The 25213-nt window shown below is 39.0% G+C and overlaps 1 long non-coding RNA gene across 2 annotated transcripts; it reads left to right on the top strand.

The window, feature by feature from the left end:
* The first annotated feature begins 1692 nt into the window (after positions 1-1692).
* On the top strand, positions 1693-24423 carry LOC127419062 (uncharacterized). 2 transcript variants are annotated; one of them, XR_007893598.1, is made up of 6 exons: positions 1693-1957; positions 4301-4395; positions 10324-10418; positions 12345-12521; positions 15163-15259; positions 23655-24423. It is a non-coding gene; the product is annotated as an uncharacterized LOC127419062 (long non-coding RNA). The 2 variants fall into 2 exon arrangements; XR_007893599.1 differs by lacking the exons at positions 1693-1957; positions 4301-4395 and adding an exon at positions 7867-7988.
* The last annotated feature ends 790 nt before the right edge of the window (positions 24424-25213 follow it).

Below are 25213 nucleotides of genomic sequence, written 5' to 3'. Positions count from 1 at the left end.
CAATGCATAAAATCATGCAGTCAGAGTCAGGAGCTTCAGTTAATGTTCACATCAACCATCAGAATGGGGGAAAAAATGTGATCTCAGTTATTTAGACCATGGCATGATTGTTTGTGCCAGATGGGCTGGTTTGAGTATTTCTGTAACAGAAAGCTGAGGCTGCAGTGGGCCTACCATCTGTGTACCTCAGCAGAAATCAAGATACATCAGACCAGGCTATGTTTTTCCAGTCTTTAGCTGTCCAGTTTTGGTGAGCCTGTGCCCACTGCAGCCTCTGCTTTCTGTTCTTGGCTGACAGAAGTGGAATCCGACGTGGCCTTCTGCTGTTGTAGCCCATTCGCCTCAGGGTTCGACATGTTTTGCATTCTGAGATGATATTCTGCTCACTACCGTAGCCTTTCTGTCATCTCGAACCAGTATGGCCATTCTCCGATGACCTCTCTCATCAACAAGGCATTTCCGTCCCCAGAACTGCCGCTCACTGGATGTTTTTGGCACTAATCTGAATAGAGAATGTTGTGCGTGAAAATCCCAGGAGATCAACAGTTACACAAATACTCAAACCAGCACATCTGGCACCAACAATCATGCCACGGTAGAAATCACTGAGATCAATTTTTTTCCCCATTCTGATGGTAGATGTTCACATTAACTGAAGCTCCTGACCCGTATCTGCATGATTTTATGCATCACACTTCTGCCACACTATTGGCTGATTACATAATCGGATGAATAAATGGGTGTACAGGTGTTCCTAATAAAGTGCTCAGTGAGTGTATAAACTGTATATCCAGTGTTGAGAGGGTTACTTTTGAAATGTATTCCACTACAGATTGCAGAATACATGCTGTAAAATGTAATTTGTAATGTATTCCGTTAGATTACTCAAGGTCAGTAACGTATTCTAAATACTTTGGATTACTTCTTCAGCACCGGTAGATTTTTTCACTTGTTTTGACTATAAAAACTCTGCCAGTACAGTAAGACAAAATACACATGTTAAAAATACATTCTCTGAAAAACCTAAATATCTTATGCAGTGTTGTTTCTAAAACAAGATAATCAAATTGATCTTGTTTTAAGGATTTTTAGATATTTTTAAAGGACCAAAAGTAGCCTTCAGGATTTGTTTCCTGTCACAGCAGGTAAGCCCAGGGCAGTCTCATAAGGGAGGTGTCACTGTTAATGTTTGGACTGCAATATGTTTTATAATACTTATAAATATGTATATTATTGTAATTACATTATATAATCTAATATATATTTTAGATCCCCTAACTCAACACAATTATTTGATTTACATTACACTATTATGTAGATATTTTTGAGCACCTAACCCCACCCCTTTGCCAAAGCCTAACTAATTCTCAACAATATAAAAGACATAAGCAGATACAAGTACAGTCAAAATAACTGTGTGAGGAACAGAGTGAAACTGAAGTTTTTACATTTGGCAGACGCTTTTATCCAAAGTGATATACAGTGCCCTTATTACAGGGACAATCCCCCTGGAGCAACCTGGAGTTAAGTGCCTTGCCCACACAAGGACACAATGGTGGTGGCTGTGGGGATTGAACCAACAACCTTCTGCTTACCAGTTCAGTGCTTTAGTCCACTACACTGGTGTTGTGTTTTTAATCACTGAAAATCTTCCTCCTCTGTGAAGGCCGTCACATCCATTCAAATGGTACATCCTAACTTGAGCTTGCCACATTTGGTTACGAGACACGCGAGAGCCAATGGCATTTGACATTGGTGACGTCAAACCTGTGTCATAAATATTTCTTGAGGTGGAATTTTTTTTTTCCATGTTAAAATGAGTGCAGGATTTGTTAAGGCTGACACCAGTGGACCATGAATGTTGAATAAAGACTTGAGTCTGTTCTTCACACAAAGCCATCGGAAGACTTGGAATTCACCCTGAAAGAAACAGGCCACAACAGCAGAGCAGAATACTGTATGTACAGAAAACAATGGATTAAACATTAACCACCGCAAACTAGTAAATGTTGCTGATTAAACTTTAACCACTGTGAATAAACGTTGCTAAGTACAAATGAAATAAAAACCATACCCCCAACCTATCATATCACGATGACCAAATTGTACCCCAACCCCAATGCCCTTCGTGTCAGTCTATCGACGCCAAAGGTTTCTCCCTGAAACCAATGCACTTGTTGGCCGTGTTGGGAAACAGACAGCAAAGGCTGCTTTTGGCTTCTACATATTGACATGCTGGGTTCTTGCACAAGCATCAGTATTTGACACCTTCAAAAGTGAGAACGTGTTGATATATCTTACGTCTTACATGGCTGATATTCTGACATTTTTAAATCATTAGCATTGGACCACTTGACTGATTTACAGAAGTTATAGCTTCCCCTTTTCCCTAAACCAACTTAAAGCATACGCTAAAATTAAGCGGAATTTTAGGGACCTCCTAAGACATGTGCCCAGGGGCCGTGTGGGGCCTGATCTGGCCTTAAAGAGCTTTATTAATGGATAAAATGTGTGAAGTTTTAGTCAATTTATCTCAACACACAAAATTCATAATTTTTTAGCAATATAGTGTACTGTATGTCTCATTTGTTTAATTAAATGGTATTATGCGTATATCTTCCTTATATTGGCCACCATGCTCTCTAAATATGGACATGAAAATCACATACTGATCGACTAAAAGTGTTGAAAGCTGCAAAAAATAAGCTTTGTTAAGAAAGTCACTTTCCAAAATGAACTGTCAAGACATATTAGCACAGGAACATTGAGGTAAGCTTAGATTTAAAGCACTGGTTAATTCATATCTGTAAAATCTGAGTAACTGCTCACAAAATACAAGCTCAGCTAAACAATACTAAATAATACTACTTCTAAGTGTTTTCAGATAGGATTTTGTGAAACTTGCTGGAATGAAAGAATTGCTGGTAACATATTCTAAAGACATTATATGTACTGTTATGAAAAACATGAGCAAAAGCTATGGCAGAGAAAGTGAAAGACAGGCCTAATAGACCTTATTCACGGTAGCGCCATCTTTGACTTTTAATGGGAATGACAACGAGGCTGTGAGGGATAGACTTACCATCTCTTCGATGGCACACATGACATAAAGTTGTAAAAAGCTCCTAGATCACATCTGATTTTCCACAACTCATGTTGTCTGGAGTTTATTATCAGCTGAATGTTCTTGGAAAGATGTTTATTTTTTTAATGTTTTGTCAGCGGTACGATCCAAAAACACTTTAAACTGCAGTACAGCCCACTGAAAAGACTGTATGTCTATCCCTCACAACCTCGTTGTCATTCCCGTCACAAATCAAAGATGGCGCTGCTGTGAATAAGGTCTTGTCCAGTCCTCCAGATCTCCATCCTCTTGTATGGGAAGAACTTCACACAAGAGTCATAGCATAACTACCCACAAGTATTCAACATCAGTAGAAACTGCTACACTATTTCAAATTATTTCTAGCAAGTCAGTCCACTGGCGACAACTTTGGAATGCTCTCATGCAGCAATATTTCTATGTAAACAAGTGGCATACAAGAGCAGCTCCTATCAACTTGAATGGGGAAAGATTGAAATCTCCAAAACACTTGGTCAGGATTATGATCAAATGACATATTTCAAATCAGCAGTAAAATATGAATCATAAACACTGGAATCATAAATTGTGCTACTTTACCTCAGATTACACACACACACACACAAACAATTCCCAGCTTATATAGCTAATGCACATGTGCGTTCTCGAGTTAATTGACAGGCGATGTCTGTATCTAAAAGGTGATTGGTTCTTTTACCTGTAAAGCGGGACTTCCTTTCGACAAACGTTGACCGTTGTGCATTCCAGTTTCTCCCATTAATTTTAATTTTAATAGAAGTGGCCTGTCTCTGCTAAATAGTCTCTGCTATTTTGAGAAGTCCAATATTTTGAGGTTCAGTGCTGTTGAACATTGCTTTAAAATGCTTTGTTGTGTACACTATAACATGTTTTTGTTCTCAAATCATTCACTTTTACAGGTTAAGTAATGTAAGATGGTACATTATGAAATAAATGTAATTTTAAGAATGTAATTACTGAAATGTTCAAAATATACATAAACTGGAAGGTTTTTGTGCATAAATGATTTAGACTAAACTTTTGCAAAATACAGTAGAGTCTGAACAGAAGGTCTAACAAGATTTTTTACATTTTAAATGGAGAAGAGATATTATGTGGTTGGATATATTAATGCTCTATATAATTAGGAGAGGAAGAATGCATTGTGGACTAAATGGATTGAAAAATGTCACAATACAGGGTGAAGCAGAACCGCACAGATGCAGATCACTCATTGCCTTGACTGACCTTAATGGTTTGCCAGAAGACAGCACTTGCAAAACATAATAAGCAAGGTAGGAGGGATCAGCAACTGAACTCTGCTGCAGTGCAATAAGGATATATTACTCTTTCTTATGCAGTATTACTCGTCAGCCAAATCCAAACATTTAGGGGTTGTATAGCTTGAGCAACCATTAAAATGTATACCTAAAGGTTTAGGATAAAATGTCGGCCAAATCCAAACATTTGGGGGTTGTATAGCTTGATGAAATGTATACCTAAAAATTTTAGTTTTTGAAATATGGTAACATACAGTTCCAAAAGTCTGAAACCACTAGTGAAAATGCTTCTATTTCCCTTTTTTTATTTTCACTTTTCATTACAAATGACATGATCAGCATAACAATCTGAGTGAAATGTTTAAACATTTACAATTTTCCTAATTCTTTTACAATTTGGAATGTCCTTCATTTACTTTTAACTCCACAAGTTTGTGCAAAACCTGATGATCCATATTCTCCAGCATGATTTTTAAGAATGTTCCTGTTCCAGATTGTTCAGGTCAAACCAATTTTCAAGTTATCAGGTTAACCCAGTCAGTAACTGTTACTAGCTGGTAAAACCGGATTTAGCACATGTTCTTTAAGAGGGTCAGGGAGCTATCTTATTGTGGAGAGAGAGAGAGAGAGAGAGAGAGAGAGAGAGAGAGAGAGAGAGAGAGAGAGAGAGAGAGAGAGAGAGAGAGAGAGAGAGAGAGAGAGAGAGAGAGAGAGAGAGAGAGAGAGAGAGAGAGAGAGAGAGAGAGAGAGAGAGAGAGCAGAAGATAAAGATGGATAATTAGGGGGCCTGGGTAGCTCAGTGGTAAAAGACGCTGGCTACCACCCCTGGAGTTCGCTAGTTCGCTAGTTCGAATCCCAGGGCGTGCTGAGTGACTCCAGCCAGGTCTCCTAAGCAACCAAATTGGCCCGGTTGCTAGGGAGGGTAGAGTCACATGGGGTAACCTCCTCATGGTCGCTATAATGTGGTTTGTTCTCGGTGGGGCACATGGTGAATTGAGCGCGGATGCCGCGGTGGATGGCGTGAAGCCTCCACATGCGCTATGTCTCCGTGGCAACGCGCTCAACAAGCCACGTGATAAGATGTGTGGGCTGACTGTCTCAGACGCGGAGGCAACTGGAACCTGAATGACTCCACTGCTGCCACAGTTCTGTTTAGAATGGTGAGGGGGGTCAATGTCAGGGTGTTCCTCCTAAAGTCCATAATAATCTCCACCGTTTTGAGCATGTTCAACTCAAGGTTGTTTTGACTGCACCAGACAGCCAGCTGTTCAACCTCCTTTCTGTATACAGACTCATCATCTTTGGACCGATTTCAAATGGACCATAAACTTTTAGGTTTTTACAACTAAAAACAGCTGTGACAGCATCAGCTTGGCTTTCCTTGTTACTTTTCTGATCACATTCCTGATCTTTACATTATAGCAAGTTTCAAAATGTTAAAACCAGTAAAATAGACTTGATTAACTATCAGTGGGCCTGACAGATCTGAAAATTAGGGTAAAAATGTTTAATGCATGTTAATGCAATGTTATAAACAATAATAAAGAAATGATGGACTGAAATATACACTCACCGACCACTTTATTAGCTACACCTGTGCACCTACTTATTCATGTGATTATCTAATCAGCCAAACTTGTGGCAGCAGTGCAATGCATAAAATCATGCAGTCAGAGTCAGGAGCTTCAGTTAATGTTCACATCAACCATCAGAATGGGGGAAAAAATGTGATCTCAGTTATTTAGACCATGGCATGATTGTTTGTGCCAGATGGGCTGGTTTGAGTATTTCTGTAACAGAAAGCTGAGGCTGCAGTGGGCCTACCATCTGTGTACCTCAGCAGAAATCAAGATACATCAGACCAGGCTATGTTTTTCCAGTCTTTAGCTGTCCAGTTTTGGTGAGCCTGTGCCCACTGCAGCCTCTGCTTTCTGTTCTTGGCTGACAGAAGTGGAATCCGACGTGGCCTTCTGCTGTTGTAGCCCATTCGCCTCAGGGTTCGACATGTTTTGCATTCTGAGATGATATTCTGCTCACTACCGTAGCCTTTCTGTCATCTCGAACCAGTATGGCCATTCTCCGATGACCTCTCTCATCAACAAGGCATTTCCGTCCCCAGAACTGCCGCTCACTGGATGTTTTTGGCACTAATCTGAATAGAGAATGTTGTGCGTGAAAATCCCAGGAGATCAACAGTTACACAAATACTCAAACCAGCACATCTGGCACCAACAATCATGCCACGGTAGAAATCACTGAGATCAATTTTTTTCCCCATTCTGATGGTAGATGTTCACATTAACTGAAGCTCCTGACCCGTATCTGCATGATTTTATGCATCACACTTCTGCCACACTATTGGCTGATTACATAATCGGATGAATAAATGGGTGTACAGGTGTTCCTAATAAAGTGCTCAGTGAGTGTATAAACTGTATATCCAGTGTTGAGAGGGTTACTTTTGAAATGTATTCCACTACAGATTGCAGAATACATGCTGTAAAATGTAATTTGTAATGTATTCCGTTAGATTACTCAAGGTCAGTAACGTATTCTAAATACTTTGGATTACTTCTTCAGCACTGGTAGATTTTTTCACTTGTTTTGACTATAAAAACTCTGCCAGTACAGTAAGACAAAATACACATGTTAAAAATACATTCTCTGAAAAACCTAAATATCTTATGTAGTGTTGTTTCTAAAACAAGATAATCAAATTGATCTTGTTTTAAGGATTTTTAGATATTTTTAAAGGACCAAAAGTAGCCTTCAGGATTTGTTTCCTGTCACGGCAGGTAAGCCCAGGGCAGTCTCATAAGGGAGGTGTCACTGTTAATGTTTGGACTGCAATATGTTTTATAATACTTATAAATATGTATATTATTGTAATTACATTATATAATCTAATATATATTTTAGATCCCCTAACTCAACACAATTATTTGATTTACATTGCACTATTATGTAGATATTTTTGAGCACCTAACCCCATCCCTTTGCCAAAGCCTAACTAATTCTCAACAATATAAAAGACAGAAGCAGATACAAGTACAGTCAAAATAACTGTGTGAGGAACAGAGTGAAACTGAAGTTTTTACATTTGGCAGACGCTTTTATCCAAAGTGATATACAGTGTCCTTATTACAGGGACAATCCCCCTGGAGCAACCTGGAGTTAAGTGCCTTGCCCACACAAGGACACAATGGTGGTGGCTGTGGGGATTGAACCAACAACCTTCTGCTTACCAGTTCAGTGCTTTAGTCCACTACACTGGTGTTGTGTTTTTAATCACTGAAAATCTTCCTCCTCTGTGAAGGCCGTCACATCCATTCAAATGGTACATCCTAACTTGAGCTTGCCACATTTGGTTACGAGACACGCGAGAGCCAATGGCATTTGACATTGGTGACGTCAAACCTGTGTCATAAATATTTCTTGAGGTGGAATTTTTTTTTTTCCATGTTAAAATGAGTGCCGGATTTGTTAAGGCTGACACCAGTGGACCATGAACGTTGAATAAAGACTTGAGTCTGTTCTTCACACAAAGCCATCGGAAGACTTGGAATTCACCCTGAAAGAAACAGGCCACAACAGCAGAGCAGAATACTGTATGTACAGAAAACAATGGATTAAACATTAACCACCGCAAACTAGTAAATGTTGCTGATTAAACTTTAACCACTGTGAATAAATGTTGCTAAGTACAAATGAAATAAAAACCATACCCCCAACCTATCATATCACGATGACCAAATTGTACCCCAACCCCAATGCCCTTCGTGTCAGTCTATCGACGCCAAAGGTTTCTCCCTGAAACCAATGCACTTGTTGGCCGTGTTGGGAAACAGACAGCAAAGGCTGCTTTTGGCTTCTACATATTGACATGCTGGGTTCTTGCACAAGCATCAGTATTTGACACCTTCAAAAGTGAGAACGTGTTGATATATCTTACGTCTTACATGGCTGATATTCTGACATTTTTAAATCATTAGCATTGGACCACTTGACTGATTTACAGAAGTTATAGCTTCCCCTTTTCCCTAAACCAACTTAAAGCATACGCTAAAATTAAGCGGAATTTTAGGGACCTCCTAAGACATGTGCCCAGGGGCCGTGTGGGGCCTGATCTGGCCTTAAAGAGCTTTATTAATGGATAAAATGTGTGAAGTTTTAGTCAATTTATCTCAACACACAAAATTCATAATTTTTTAGCAATATAGTGTACTGTATGTCTCATTTGTTTAATTAAATGGTATTATGCGTATATCTTCCTTATATTGGCCACCATGCTCTCTAAATATGGACATGAAAATCACATACTGATCGACTAAAAGTGTTGAAAGCTGCAAAAAATAAGCTTTGTTAAGAAAGTCACTTTCCAAAATGAACTGTCAAGACATATTAGCACAGGAACATTGAGGTAAGCTTAGATTTAAAGCACTGGTTAATTCATATCTGTAAAATCTGAGTAACTGCTCACAAAATACAAGCTCAGCTAAACAATACTAAATAATACTACTTCTAAGTGTTTTCAGATAGGATTTTGTGAAACTTGCTGGAATGAAAGAATTGCTGGTAACATATTCTAAAGACATTATATGTACTGTTATGAAAAACATGAGCAAAAGCTATGGCAGAGAAAGTGAAAGACAGGCCTAATAGACCTTATTCACGGTAGCGCCATCTTTGACTTTTAATGGGAATGACAACGAGGCTGTGAGGGATAGACTTACCATCTCTTCGATGGCACACATGGCATAAAGTTGTAAAAAGCTCCTAGATCACATCTGATTTTCCACAACTCATGTTGTCTGGAGTTTATTATCAGCTGAATGTTCTTGGAAAGATGTTTATTTTTTTAATGTTTTGTCAGCGGTACGATCCAAAAACACTTTAAACTGCAGTACAGCCCACTGAAAAGACTGTATGTCTATCCCTCACAACCTCGTTGTCATTCCCATCACAAATCAAAGATGGCGCTGCTGTGAATAAGGTCTTGTCCAGTCCTCCAGATCTCCATCCTCTTGTATGGGAAGAACTTCACACAAGAGTCATAGCATAACTACCCACAAGTATTCAACATCAGTAGAAACTGCTACACTATTTCAAATTATTTCTAGCAAGTCAGTCCACTGGCGACAACTTTGGAATGCTCTCATGCAGCAATATTTCTATGTAAACAAGTGGCATACAAGAGCAGCTCCTATCAACTTGAATGGGGAAAGATTGAAATCTCCAAAACACTTGGTCAGGATTATGATCAAATGACATATTTCAAATCAGCAGTAAAATATGAATCATAAACACTGGAATCATAAATTGTGCTACATTACCTCAGATTACACACACACACACAAACAATTCCCAGCTTATATAGCTAATGCACATGTGCGTTCTCGAGTTAATTGACAGGCGATGTCTGTCTCTAAAAGGTGATTGGTTCTTTTACCTGTAAAGCGGGACTTCCTTTCGACAAACGTTGACCGTTGTGCATTCCAGTTTCTCCCATTCATTTTAATAGAAGTGGCCTGTCTCTGCTAAATAGTCTCTGCTATTTTGAGAAGTCCAATATTTTGAGGTTCAGTGCTGTTGAACATTGCTTTAAAATGCTTTGTTGTGTACACTATAACATGTTTTTGTTCTCAAATCATTCACTTTTACAGGTTAAGTAATGTAAGATGGTACATTATGAAATAAATGTAATTTTAAGAATGTAATTACTGAAATGTTCAAAATATACATAAACTGGAAGGTTTTTGTGCATAAATGATTTAGACTAAACTTTTGCAAAATACAGTAGAGTCTGAACAGAAGGTCTAACAAGATTTTTTACATTTTAAATGGAGAAGAGATATTATGTGGTTGGATATATTAATGCTCTATATAATTAGGAGAGGAAGAATGCATTGTGGACTAAATGGATTGAAAAATGTCACAATACAGGGTGAAGCAGAACCGCACAGATGCAGATCACTCATTGCCTTGACTGACCTTAATGGTTTGCCAGAAGACAGCACTTGCAAAACATAATAAGCAAGGTAGGAGGGATCAGCAACTGAACTCTGCTGCAGTGCAATAAGGATATATTACTCTTTCTTATGCAGTATTACTCGTCAGCCAAATCCAAACATTTAGGGGTTGTATAGCTTGAGCAACCATTAAAATGTATACCTAAAGGTTTAGGATAAAATGTCGGCCAAATCCAAACATTTGGGGGTTGTATAGCTTGATGAAATGTATACCTAAAAATTTTAGTTTTTGAAATATGGTAATATACAGTTCCAAAAGTCTGAAACCACTAGTGAAAATGCTTCTATTTCCCTTTTTTTATTTTCACTTTTCATTACAAATGACATGATCAGCATAACAATCTGAGTGAAATGTTTAAACATTTACAATTTTCCTAATTTTTTTACAATTTGGAATGTCCTTCATTTACTTTTAACTCCACAAGTTTGTGCAAAACCTGATGATCCATATTCTCCAGCATGATTTTTAAGAATGTTCCTGTTCCAGATTGTTCAGGTCAAACCAATTTTCAAGTTATCAGGTTAACCCAGTCAGTAACTGTTACTAGCTGGTAAAACCGGATTTAGCACATGTTCTTTAAGAGGGTCAGGGAGCTATCTTATTGTGGCGAGAGAGCGAGAGAGAGAGCGAGAGAGAGAGCGAGAGAGAGAGAGAGAGAGAGAGAGAGAGAGAGAGAGAGAGAGAGAGAGAGAGAGAGAGAGAGAGAGAGAGAGAGAGAGAGAGAGAGAGAGAGAGAGAGAGAGAGCGCAGAAGATAAAGATGGATAATTAGGGGGCCTGGGTAGCTCAGTGGTAAAAGACGCTGGCTACCACCCCTGGAGTTCACTAGTTCGAATCCCAGGGCGTGCTGAGTGACTCCAGCCAGGTCTCCTAAGCAACCAAATTGGCCCGGTTGCTAGGGAGGGTAGAGTCACATGGGGTAACCTCCTCATGGTCGCTATAATGTGGTTTGTTCTCGGTGGGGCACATGGTGAATTGAGCGCGGATGCCGCGGTGGATGGCGTGAAGCCTCCACATGCGCTATGTCTCCGTGGCAACGCGCTCAACAAGCCACGTGACAAGATGTGTGGGCTGACTGTCTCAGACGCGGAGGCAACTGGGATTCATCCTCCGCCACCCGGACTGAGCAAATCACTATGCGACCACCAGGACTTAGAGTTGGACTCCAAATTGTGAGAAATCCCTCCCCAAAAAAAAAAAAAAAAAGATGGATAATTAGGCTAAGTGAGGTTTGACCTGTGACATAGATTCAAGAAAGGGTTTGGTGAAAAACCGTTATCTGTGCTAGAAAACAAAGATAATGACTTAACTGTCCACTAGGCACACCTGGAAATTTGGGCTGTTTCATTTCAACTGAAGCATTTGACACAGACAGAATTAAACTTATCTACACCTTTCACCATTGTGTGTGGTGTACATTTGTGAATGTGTAGGCAGGCCATTAAAGAACATTGTTTGGTGTAAAATGTTTGATGTTTGGTCCTATAATCTGGCTTAAACTTTCTAATAGATCAAATGGACTAACTAAGCACAGTTAGCTTCTTACACAGATAAACATGCGTACACATAAGCACCTTCCTCTGGTAATCAGACAACGATTCCACTGTGTACTGCACAGTCCAGAGAAACTACCTATAATATTTTACTAAGATGACTTTCATGTCCCCATCATATATGTTTGAATATAATGGATAAAATATATATATTTTTTAAATTGAAGATGGAAATCTTATTAGCTTGTTTTCCTTTATCACAGTTTCACTAAAGTAAAGTAAACAAGGGGGTGAATTTAAATTATTTCACTACTGAGCAGGTGTAATTTTTGCTATGTCCCCAGTGCTATGCAGTTCTTCTAACAAAATATTTTTTTCCTTTGTCCTCAATATCACTTTCCATCCTATTGGTCTTTTGGAATATCCCTTTGACTAACAAAAGCCAGGTCCTTAATGACAGGATCCGAACCCGGGTCTCTGAAAAGCCAGGTCCGTGATGAGAAGATCCGAACCCAGGTCTCCCTCGCTACTGACACAAAACACTTCGGGTCGTGCCACAAGGGAAGGTTAACAAACTGGAGCCGATGCAAAAATGTCTGATAGGAGATGCCGCTTGTCAGTGAGTCAGCATAATGTGGCCGATCCTAGGGTACTGGAACTGTCGGAAATAACATGTTGACGTCCCGAGGGAAAATGTTGTATGATGTTAGGATACTCTGACATAAAATGTTTTAGCCAGTCACAAAGTTCTGAATCAGCTGACGCAATTACTCCACACTGTTTAGTTGTAAGCCTGTTGTTGTAGGAAAGAATTGTCATTAAATTAGACAGACACTGAAATGAAAGAGCTTCTTTTCATCTGAGTGCATGAAGAAATTAGCAGATTACTGGAACATTTAGAGATTCAGTTAGAGATTCTTATGGTAAATATAGCTGTAAGCAGCGATGACTGGCCCGAGCACCATGGTCCATTCCCACCCGGTGACTTTCAGAAAACAATGCAAGGTGGACACATGCATTTGGCATTTGACATTATTCTAAAGACTTTTGAAGCAATTTGGGTAAATATAAGAGGACTATTTTAAAGTCTGTTGTAAAAGCCACACTTCCTGCTGCCAGGTGGTGGTGCTATGACCGTAACCCAAAATAGTCACATCCATGTGATTATCCCCAAGACTAAACATACATCTCAAGTTTGATCTAAATCACACATTGCACACAGACGATAGGAGACACTTCCTGTTTCCCATTTTTCGCAATTAATTTAATTCCTCACCATGTCAACACCATTTGATATACTGTATTAAAAATCTGTTCACAATTTAGCATCTTCAATGTCTTGTCATAATATTGTCTAAATGTGGTGACAGTCTCATGAATCCCCTAGGAGGAGTATTTTAAAGTTCAGAGCTTGCGATGTTCAGAAAATCCAAAATGGCCGACTTCCTGTTGGGTGGAGCTAAAGAATATAATTATGAAAGTTGTCCCCCTGCAACTTTGCCCAGCCCTAATGGTCGACGACTCTGATGTGTGGCAAAATTTCAAGAGTTTTCACGCATGTTAAGTACCCCTAAAGTACAGAAAACCTTGAAATAATAATAATAATAATAAATATAGCTGCAAGCAGTGATGACGGGCCCAAGCACAACTGGTCCATTCCCACCCGGTGGCTTTCAGAAAACAATGCAAGGTGGACACATACATATGGCATTTGACATTATTCTCACCAGTTTTGAAGCAATCTGATTAAATATAAGAGGACTATTTTAAAGTCTGTTGTAAGAGCCACACTTCCTGCTGCAATGTGGTGGCACTATGACCGTGACCCAAAATAGTCAAATCCATGTGATTAGCCCCCAAGACTAAACATACATCTCAATTTTGATCTAAATCACACATTGCACACAGAATAAATAAGATACTTCCTGTTTCACATTTTTCGCCATTAATTTAATGCCTCGCCATGGCAACACTATTCGATATATCAAAATCTGTTCGCAATTTAGCATCTTCAATTTCTTGACATAATTTTGTCTAAATGTGTTGACAGTCTCATGAATCACCTAGGATGAGTATTTAAAAGTTCAGAGAAGCAATATTCAAAAAAATACAAAATGGCTGTCTTTCTGTTGGGTGGACCTAATGATTATAATTATGAAAGTTGTCCGGCTTGATGAGAACTATATATGTACCAATTTTGGTGACTGTAGATGAAAATGGGGGTCCTACAGAGGCCGTCATACACATCCATTTTAAAGGGGACGATACAGAGCCCCCCTACACGCCTATATGTGAACTTTTGCCTAGACCTAATGGCTGATGACTCTGATGTGTGTGGAAAATGTCATGAAATTTTAAGCATGCCAAGTGCCTCAAAAACACCAAATATAGGAAGAAAGGAATAATAACAATTAATATGTTGTCATGGCAACATTATTTAAGATATCAAATATCCCTTTACAAATTTACATCGGCAGTGTCTTGACATTATTCTAAAAAAAATTTAAGCAATTCATGTAAACATACAGTAAAAGGGCTATTTCAAAGTCTGTTAAAAGTGCCATACTTCCTGCTGCCAGTTGGTAGCACTATGACCGTGACCCATAATAGTCACATCAATGTGATCAGCCCCCATTACCGAACATACAGCAGAATTTTCATCAAAGTCACACATTGCACACAGAAGATATAAGGCACTTCCTATTTCCCATTTTTCACTATGTTGACATCGTTTAAAATATCAAAAATCTGTTCATAATTTAGCATCTACAATGTCTTGGCATGATGTTGCACAAATTTGGTGCCAGTCACATGAATCCCCTAGGAGGAGTATTTAAAAGTTCAGAGTCTGCGATTTTCAGAAAATCCAAAATGGCTGACTTTCTGTTGGGCAGAGCTAATGACTATGAGCATGAAAGTTGTTCAGCTTGATGAGAAGTATATATGCACCAATTTTGGTGACTGTAGGGGGAAATGGGGGTGCTACAGAGCCTCCCTTACATGCCCATTTTCAAGGGGGCACTACATAGGTTTGTAATTCCTGGGGTCACATCTTATCTGCGTACAGGTGGTAGGCATGCCCCCAGAATTGGTCAGAATTCCTCTAAATTCTCAAAACTGTGTTATCATGTATTTTACAGTTAAGGTAATGAGACCTTTGCACCAGACACACTGAGACCTTTTCAATTATATGAAACATGAATAGCCAGACATATACTGTAATTAGACATTTGTTACCTAAAAGATTTGTGTGTTTTTAGGTGATTTTGAGCTGAGAGGGACACGAGGGGGAGGAGGACAGAGAACAGATGTCAAAGACAACAATGAGGCAATTCTTGCTCAGTTGGGTGTGAGATGGTATCTTTGCAAGAAAGTTTCTATGCTTATTTTCTCAGAGATCATACAGTTGCTGTTTGCCTCCCTGGGGAGTTCTGTCCTTTGAATGCAAACTCATTGGCACCCATTTTTTTAATTTTCTGCTACTTTGCATAATACATCAGAAACATACATATTGCAGCCCTCAGAAAAACACTCGGTACACGCATGGTCATAGTATTAGCAGCTCATTCATCAGTTCTCTGCATTTCAGACATGTCTGAAGGAGACGGTTCTCAGTTCAGTACTGTTGACAGTGAACTGTTGCGACTGGATTGTTTAGTCTGATTTGCGAAATTGCAAACTAGTTGAACGGTTCATTGCAGAAAAGAGGACTAGGAGCTAGTAAGGATGAACCGGACATTACTAGCTCACACACAGTTGAAAGCTAGAAGAGAGTCCAGACACACTTGTGGAGCTTTCAGTTCTGGATGATGCCCTTTTGGAGGAAAGGTATTGTAAGACAAATCTATAGCCTGAGACTGTGCTGAATCTATAGACTGTGCTGTGCTAGAGATGCTGACCACATACAGCACTGATTAATGTGTAAGGATGTCAGACTGGTTAGTGTCTGATATGGAAAGCTTTTGGTTTTAAATTTAAGTGGTCATGAATTAATATAGGAACGTAATGCAAGTAAGGGAGGGTGGTTGCCTTTACAGAGTGTGTTAAATTGTTTAATGCTCACCTAGACATGGATTACCCCGCTTTTACCATGGTCACTTCTCAGTCATTGAAAAGTTAAAGCTGTCATTAATTTTTGCGGCGCCAATTTCGATTGGAATAATGGAAATGGCGGTTAACTTAACTTTTGTTAGTTATTTTATCTGTAGGTTATTAGATCTAGAATTCTGCCTGTTCTAATTCAGACAGTAATAGAGTAGTGCAATAAGATTACATTTATTTGAATAAATAAAAAAAAATAAAATAAATTATGAATAATTAGAAAGCACATTAGTTTTCCAACCATCCATCCATCTTCTATAGCCGCTTGTCCTATGTAGGGTCACGGGTAGTGCTGGAGCCTATCCCAGCTGCCAGACCCTGCAGAAGTGTAGCTAGCTTATGATAATTTATTATTAGCCCCTGCTAAATGGGAGAGCCTTGTTTGTGCAATATCTTTGCAGAAGAGTAAACAATGCTTGTGAATGAGCCTTTGCTTTGTGATTGAGCCCTTGCGAAAAGGCCAGGCATAGTTTGTGCAATACCCCTGCAAAAACAAATAACGTTTGCATTGAGCCCTACGATAAGGGTGATGTTGTTTATACAAAGCAAACAATGTTCTGCATTTGAACCATACAATAAGGGTGGCGTTGCTTGTGCATACCCTGCAAAAGGACAAACAATGTTGCGTTCGAGCGCTACAATAAGGGCGATGTTGTTTGTGCATACCCTTGCAAGGAAACAGCATTTTGCATTTGAGCCCTACGATAAGGGCGAGCATTGTGATAAGGGAAAGCACTGTTTGTGCAATACCCCTGCAAAGATAAACAATGCTTTACCATGTGAAGGGAGAATAAATTGTTTATTTATCAATCACATTTGCAATGTCAAAAGACATGCCACAGTTGCATCACCTAGACAGCACATTTGCACTGCTTAGGAGATGGATTGAGCCACTAGTAGAAACACACCACAGTTGCAGTACCTGGACAGCACATTTGTGCTGCTTAGGAGATAGATTGAGACGATAGCAGAAAACACGCCACAGTTGAGGCACCTGGACAGCACATTTGCGCTGGTTAGGGGATGGATAGAACCAGTAGCAGGAGCACTGCAGTTATGGTGAAGCATAGACAAAAAGCTTTATGATTGCATTGCATATGGCCTTTTCAAAAAGGGTGAGCATGGATGCACTTACCAGAGAAACAAAGGAAAAATGACATGTGAACTGTAATATAGAGTGATGTACCAGAAGAAGGGGGAAAAAATTAAATTCCAGGCAATTACTATGATATAGTATGAAACGTAAACAACAGGCCAGTGCATATCAATCATTAATGAAGTTAAGGAATGGAAAATGCCTTTAAATGTTTCTTAGTATTTGAAATCTCCTTACTCTTTGAGATCTTAGATGGCTGAAAGGGACTGACGAATGCCATAAGATGCAGATCAAAAGGCAAATATGTAAATGTGAATAATGATGTGATGTTTGATACCGAGGCTTCAGTTGAAGCCTGCGTCAAACCAACAACATCTATGCATAATCCATTATGTGTGAAGCTTCAGTTTATTTAATATTTGGTATATGCTTGAAAACAAGAAGCGTTAATCCAGCACAGGTTTTATCCCAAAAAGTAATGCAAATACTTACCTGCTACTAAATGTTACAGCCCCCACCACAAACATTTATTGTATGGACCAAAATGTTCAAATTGCATATGTAACATAAAATAAATATGATGTTGTTAGCTAAAGCAGAGGAGCTTTAATGGGAGTTTTTGTTGACCAGCAGATGCAGAAAATGTAACTATATGCGAAAACTTGAGTAAAGATGCCTTGGAATTTCAAATGTTTGTTATAAAGCCCCATTGTTAGGAAGCTTCAAGTCCTATTACTAATTAAAAGGTTACAGTAACCCATGATATTGCAAATCTCTACACTGAAAGATGCCATAATGACTCTAATAAAACAGAACATGTAACATAACTGTAAATAGGAATTAGTACCTCCTTGTTTTGATTTTATTATTTTTTGGTATTAGAGCAGCAAATGCATTGTGCTGTTAATGAAATAGGAATGTAATGAGCAATGCCTACTGTTACAGCCCTGGGCGTTGATGCTATTTTTGTTCACCAGATGGCGTTGTCACTTCCAGGTTTTCTGAAGGAGCAGGTGTTCTGAATTGCCTGAGACTAGAGCTGGAATGAGCAGCCCATAAAAAGGCCCTTCTCCCCAGTGTGTTGGCCTCCCCTCACCAGCACCTTGAGATGTTTGCTTTGGTTTTCCCTGATTTTTTTTGTTCTTTATTTTTCTTTTCTTTTCATTTCTTTTTCTTATTACATATTTTGATTATGTTACTTTGACTTTAAAATAAATAATATTTTCTGTTTAAATCTTATCCACGTGTGGCCTCGCCTTCATGTTACTCTGCCTTGTGCTGTGTGGTTTGTAACATATGGGGGCTCGTCGTCCGAGATTGTAGCTGGGATCAGGTCAGTAATACCCTTAGGAATATTTTTCACAACACACTACGTGAGATGTATTGTGTTAAAATCTGGGTTACAGTATGAATGGGGCCAATCCGTAAATGTTAAAATAATCAATACAAAAGTATAGCCACAAGACTCAAACAACACACGTGTTAACATGATTTCAGTGATATAAAATCTCTGTTTAATATGTTTTTTTTTTTTTTTTTGTGATGAAATCTTGGCAACAAAGTTGTTATATTGGAAATGTAACTTCACAAATATGTTTAGTAAGTATTTTATCAAACTAAAATCATAGAGGGAGCTTTTTTTTAATTTTGAGATTGATTACATTGTGATTTTGAGGGGTACATTGATTGTCAGAGATGTCTCATTGCAATCAAACTGATAAACTATGCTGCAATGCTATCCTTATGATCATCAAAAGAGAGTGAAATTAACCGTGTTTTGAACACCTGTCTCTGCAAAATGTTTGCTAAACACGTTTTATTATCATTTAATGTAAGAACTTTGACTCGTTAATGGATATTATTTAATAAAATTTAATGTTTGTCACAGACTGTATACATCCCTTCCCTTGGTGCTGACATGTTTGCGTGAAGTAGCGCATACCTGCATCTCGAAGAAATGGGAGTTAAAGATTTCTGCATGAGTTTCCATGTTAGAAGTCAGATATAAACTGTCATTCCCAGTTGAAATGTGGAAATTCCGACTCTCCGAGTTGAATGGAACGCTTCATGAATAATCACAGCAACAACAATACGGAGCATCGTGGCTTTCCCCACATGAGCAAACACTTGGGGAGACATACACACACACATACACACCAGGCGTGTGGCAGTGGACTCAATGCTCTGCGAGTGTTTCAAATAGCTAGACAGAGCGTAGCTAAATGGAACAGAATGCAGCGTCTTCAAAACTGAACTTCAACTTAACAGGCATATTAAAAATGCAATGGTTATGGCGTCTCCTGTTAAGCCAACCGCGACAGTCACTTCAAAAACTGGTGCGCGCTTATTAAGATTACTATGGTAACGGAAGAACAGACAGACGCGCATTGTGTACATTCTTTCATTGAGTTGGGCAGCGTAACTTCACATAATGACAAAACATGATGCATTATATTTTGATTATGCAATCATTTGTACATTTTGTAACATTATTTTATAACAGCCTATAATAATGAATAGATGATACACTGAAACAACAAGATGCAATGCAGCAGCCAAAGACATTTGTCAGACATGTTATTATATATACAGTTATGTACATGTAATTTCCCCTTGAGTACCGTCCGAGTACTCAAATAGACAAAATGACCAAAATGCCCATCCCTAGTAATGACAGTGCCATGGGCAACCGTACTTCAGATAGTCATACCAGCTGGCTTGCGTGACTTGGTATTACGAATCGCTCGAGGTGATTTAACTGGACATTTAGGGGTTAAGAAAAACTATGATAGAGTGACGCGCTATTTCTTTTGGCCTCACTTAATGAGAGATGTGGCTAGTTTTCTTCAAACATGTCATACCTGTCAACTAACTTGCAAACCTTATCAGGTCATAGCGCCTGCGACATTATGAGTCCGTCTAAGGCGGGTTCCACATACCTTTTGACTGTCACGTGTCAGGCGACACGTTATCCGGCTGCAAATCCGTTATGACCCATTAACACCAAGTCAGTTGTGAAAGCGTTAACCAAATTCATTTCAATTTTTGGTATTCCAAAAACTATCCAAAGTGACGGGGTCAAATTTTACATCCCGAGTGTTCGCTCAAATATTGCAGCAGTTACCGGTTAACCATCAACAAAAGTGTTGATGAATTTTCCGGTGAAAATTTGGGTTAGGCCAAATCAAAAATTAAAACCTGGTTTGATCGTAGGGCTGAACGTAGAGAATTTTGCCCTGGTTATCAAGTGCTTGTGTTGTTAGTTATGTTACTTTGACTTTAAAAGAAATAATATTTTTGTTTAAATCTTTTCCATGTGTGGACTCCTTTTCATGTTACTCTGCCTTGAGCTGGGTGGTTTGTAACACTACCACTAGGTGCGGAACGCACGATATGATTGGTGAGAACCGAGTACTGTAGCAAAATGAAATATTGCCACTTGAAAATCGATATTGATGCAGACCATTTACTATTTACTACCTCACCACATATCACAAATGTTCCCTTTTCCTACTTTCTCACTTCTGTACACCCCACTTCTCATCCTTCTTTCTTAACCATAACCTCTCGGCTGTTCCTTTCGGTAAGCGGCTGACGAACTGCTCCAGTACCACAAGGTCGATGACAGCTTCGGCGTCGTGATCTTCTGCCAGCAGCCACCTCTGACAGGTATCACGGAGCTGCTGGGCAAAGGCAAACGGGTGACCACATTCGTGGTACGGCAGCGTATGGAAGCGCTGCCAGTATTTTTCAGGGTTATAGCCGACCCGCTGCAAGATGGCCCGATTTTGGTCGGCATACTCCTTCGCATTAGCAACAGAAGTTGTTTTCGAACTGCCAACCTTTGCGATTAGTGGCCAACCTGCTCTACCACCTGAGCCACAGCCGCCCGATGTGGGAGAGGGAAAGTGGTGGGGAGGAATTAACTCTGCTGACCCACTTGGTCTTATCCTGGGGTTTCTGGAGAGGGATTGAATGGGGAGGTGAAACCATGCCAAGCTAGCTGTTGGAGGGCCGGCTGCCACAGTTTTGCAGCTCGCCTCTCAAATTGCCTACATAATCTGCATTTACAAATGCACTGTCTTCTTTAGTTGGCAGTTAATTTATTGTCTTTGTATTCCATTTTAAGTGCGTGTAGTCCATCCTTTGACCAAGATGATGCAGGCAGAGGTCAGTGAGGGGCATCACAGTCTATATACAGTATACTGTTTATTTAATATATCAGTGGTTCCCAATCCTGTTCCTGGAGACCACCCAACACTGCACATTTTGTATATCTTTCTTTTCTGACACACCCATTTCAGGTCTGATTAATGTGTAAGGATGTCAGACTGGTTAGTGTCTGATATGGAAAGCTTTTGGTTTTAAATTTAAGTGGTCATGAATTAATATAGGAACGTAATGCAAGTAAGGGAGGGTGGTTGCCTTTACAGAGTGTGTTAAATTGTTTAATGCTCACCTAGACATGGATTACCCCGCTTTTACCATGGTCACTTCTCAGTCATTGAAAAGTTAAAGCTGTCATTAATTTTTGCGGCGCCAATTTCGATTGGAATAATGGAAATGGCGGTTAACTTAACTTTTGTTAGTTATTTTATCTGTAGGTTATTAGATCTAGAATTCTGCCTGTTCTAATTCAGACAGTAATAGAGTAGTGCAATAAGATTACATTTATTTGAATAAATAAAAAAAAATAAAATAAATTATGAATAATTAGAAAGCACATTAGTTTTCCAACCATCCATCCATCTTCTATAGCCGCTTGTCCTATGTAGGGTCACGGGTAGTGCTGGAGCCTATCCCAGCTGCCAGACCCTGCAGAAGTGTAGCTAGCTTATGATAATTTATTATTAGCCCCTGCTAAATGGGAGAGCCTTGTTTGTGCAATATCTTTGCAGAAGAGTAAACAATGCTTGTGAATGAGCCTTTGCTTTGTGATTGAGCCCTTGCGAAAAGGCCAGGCATAGTTTGTGCAATACCCCTGCAAAAACAAATAACGTTTGCATTGAGCCCTACGATAAGGGTGATGTTGTTTATACAAAGCAAACAATGTTCTGCATTTGAACCATACAATAAGGGTGGCGTTGCTTGTGCATACCCTGCAAAAGGACAAACAATGTTGCGTTCGAGCGCTACAATAAGGGCGATGTTGTTTGTGCATACCCTTGCAAGGAAACAGCATTTTGCATTTGAGCCCTACGATAAGGGCGAGCATTGTGATAAGGGAAAGCACTGTTTGTGCAATACCCCTGCAAAGATAAACAATGCTTTACCATGTGAAGGGAGAATAAATTGTTTATTTATCAATCACATTTGCAATGTCAAAAGACATGCCACAGTTGCATCACCTAGACAGCACATTTGCACTGCTTAGGAGATGGATTGAGCCACTAGTAGAAACACACCACAGTTGCAGTACCTGGACAGCACATTTGTGCTGCTTAGGAGATAGATTGAGACGATAGCAGAAAACACGCCACAGTTGAGGCACCTGGACAGCACATTTGCGCTGGTTAGGGGATGGATAGAACCAGTAGCAGGAGCACTGCAGTTATGGTGAAGCATAGACAAAAAGCTTTATGATTGCATTGCATATGGCCTTTTCAAAAAGGGTGAGCATGGATGCACTTACCAGAGAAACAAAGGAAAAATGACATGTGAACTGTAATATAGAGTGATGTACCAGAAGAAGGGGGAAAAAATTAAATTCCAGGCAATTACTATGATATAGTATGAAACGTAAACAACAGGCCAGTGCATATCAATCATTAATGAAGTTAAGGAATGGAAAATGCCTTTAAATGTTTCTTAGTATTTGAAATCTCCTTACTCTTTGAGATCTTAGATGGCTGAAAGGCAAATATGTAAATGTGAATAATGATGTGATGTTTGATACCGAGGCTTCAGTTGAAGCCTGCGTCAAACCAACAACATCTATGCATAATCCATTATGTGTGAAGCTTCAGTTTATTTAATATTTGGTATATGCTTGAAAACAAGAAGCGTTAATCCAGCACAGGTTTTATCCCAAAAAGTAATGCAAATACTTACCTGCTACTAAATGTTACAGCCCCCACCACAAACATTTATTGTATGGACCAAAATGTTCAAATTGCATATGTAACATAAAATAAATATGATGTTGTTAGCTAAAGCAGAGGAGCTTTAATGGGAGTTTTTGTTGACCAGCAGATGCAGAAAATGTAACTATATGCGAAAACTTGAGTAAAGATGCCTTGGAATTTCAAATGTTTGTTATAAAGCCCCATTGTTAGGAAGCTTCAAGTCCTATTACTAATTAAAAGGTTACAGTAACCCATGATATTGCAAATCTCTACACTGAAAGATGCCATAATGACTCTAATAAAACAGAACATGTAACATAACTGTAAATAGGAATTAGTACCTCCTTGTTTTGATTTTATTATTTTTTGGTATTAGAGCAGCAAATGCATTGTGCTGTTAATGAAATAGGAATGTAATGAGCAATGCCTACTGTTACAGCCCTGGGCGTTGATGCTATTTTTGTTCACCAGATGGCGTTGTCACTTCCAGGTTTTCTGAAGGAGCAGGTGTTCTGAATTGCCTGAGACTAGAGCTGGAATGAGCAGCCCATAAAAAGGCCCTTCTCCCCAGTGTGTTGGCCTCCCCTCACCAGCACCTTGAGATGTTTGCTTTGGTTTTCCCTGATTTTTTTTGTTCTTTATTTTTCTTTTCTTTTCATTTCTTTTTCTTATTACATATTTTGATTATGTTACTTTGACTTTAAAATAAATAATATTTTCTGTTTAAATCTTATCCACGTGTGGCCTCGCCTTCATGTTACTCTGCCTTGTGCTGTGTGGTTTGTAACATATGGGGGCTCGTCGTCCGAGATTGTAGCTGGGATCAGGTCAGTAATACCCTTAGGAATATTTTTCACAACACACTACGTGAGATGTATTGTGTTAAAATCTGGGTTACAGTATGAATGGGGCCAATCCGTAAATGTTAAAATAATCAATACAAAAGTATAGCCACAAGACTCAAACAACACACGTGTTAACATGATTTCAGTGATATAAAATCTCTGTTTAATATGTTTTTTTTTTTTTTTTTGTGATGAAATCTTGGCAACAAAGTTGTTATATTGGAAATGTAACTTCACAAATATGTTTAGTAAGTATTTTATCAAACTAAAATCATAGAGGGAGCTTTTTTTTAATTTTGAGATTGATTACATTGTGATTTTGAGGGGTACATTGATTGTCAGAGATGTCTCATTGCAATCAAACTGATAAACTATGCTGCAATGCTATCCTTATGATCATCAAAAGAGAGTGAAATTAACCGTGTTTTGAACACCTGTCTCTGCAAAATGTTTGCTAAACACGTTTTATTATCATTTAATGTAAGAACTTTGACTCGTTAATGGATATTATTTAATAAAATTTAATGTTTGTCACAGACTGTATACATCCCTTCCCTTGGTGCTGACATGTTTGCGTGAAGTAGCGCATACCTGCATCTCGAAGAAATGGGAGTTAAAGATTTCTGCATGAGTTTCCATGTTAGAAGTCAGATATAAACTGTCATTCCCAGTTGAAATGTGGAAATTCCGACTCTCCGAGTTGAATGGAACGCTTCATGAATAATCACAGCAACAACAATACGGAGCATCGTGGCTTTCCCCACATGAGCAAACACTTGGGGAGACATACACACACACATACACACCAGGCGTGTGGCAGTGGACTCAATGCTCTGCGAGTGTTTCAAATAGCTAGACAGAGCGTAGCTAAATGGAACAGAATGCAGCGTCTTCAAAACTGAACTTCAACTTAACAGGCATATTAAAAATGCAATGGTTATGGCGTCTCCTGTTAAGCCAACCGCGACAGTCACTTCAAAAACTGGTGCGCGCTTATTAAGATTACTATGGTAACGGAAGAACAGACAGACGCGCATTGTGTACATTCTTTCATTGAGTTGGGCAGCGTAACTTCACATAATGACAAAACATGATGCATTATATTTTGATTATGCAATCATTTGTACATTTTGTAACATTATTTTATAACAGCCTATAATAATGAATAGATGATACACTGAAACAACAAGATGCAATGCAGCAG

The sequence above is a fragment of the Myxocyprinus asiaticus genome, chromosome 3 (assembly GCF_019703515.2).
Source record: "Myxocyprinus asiaticus isolate MX2 ecotype Aquarium Trade chromosome 3, UBuf_Myxa_2, whole genome shotgun sequence".
NCBI lineage: Eukaryota > Metazoa > Chordata > Actinopteri > Cypriniformes > Catostomidae > Myxocyprinus > Myxocyprinus asiaticus.
The sequence above is the reverse complement of the archived record's forward strand: the minus strand, read 5'-3'. Positions and strand labels throughout refer to the sequence as shown.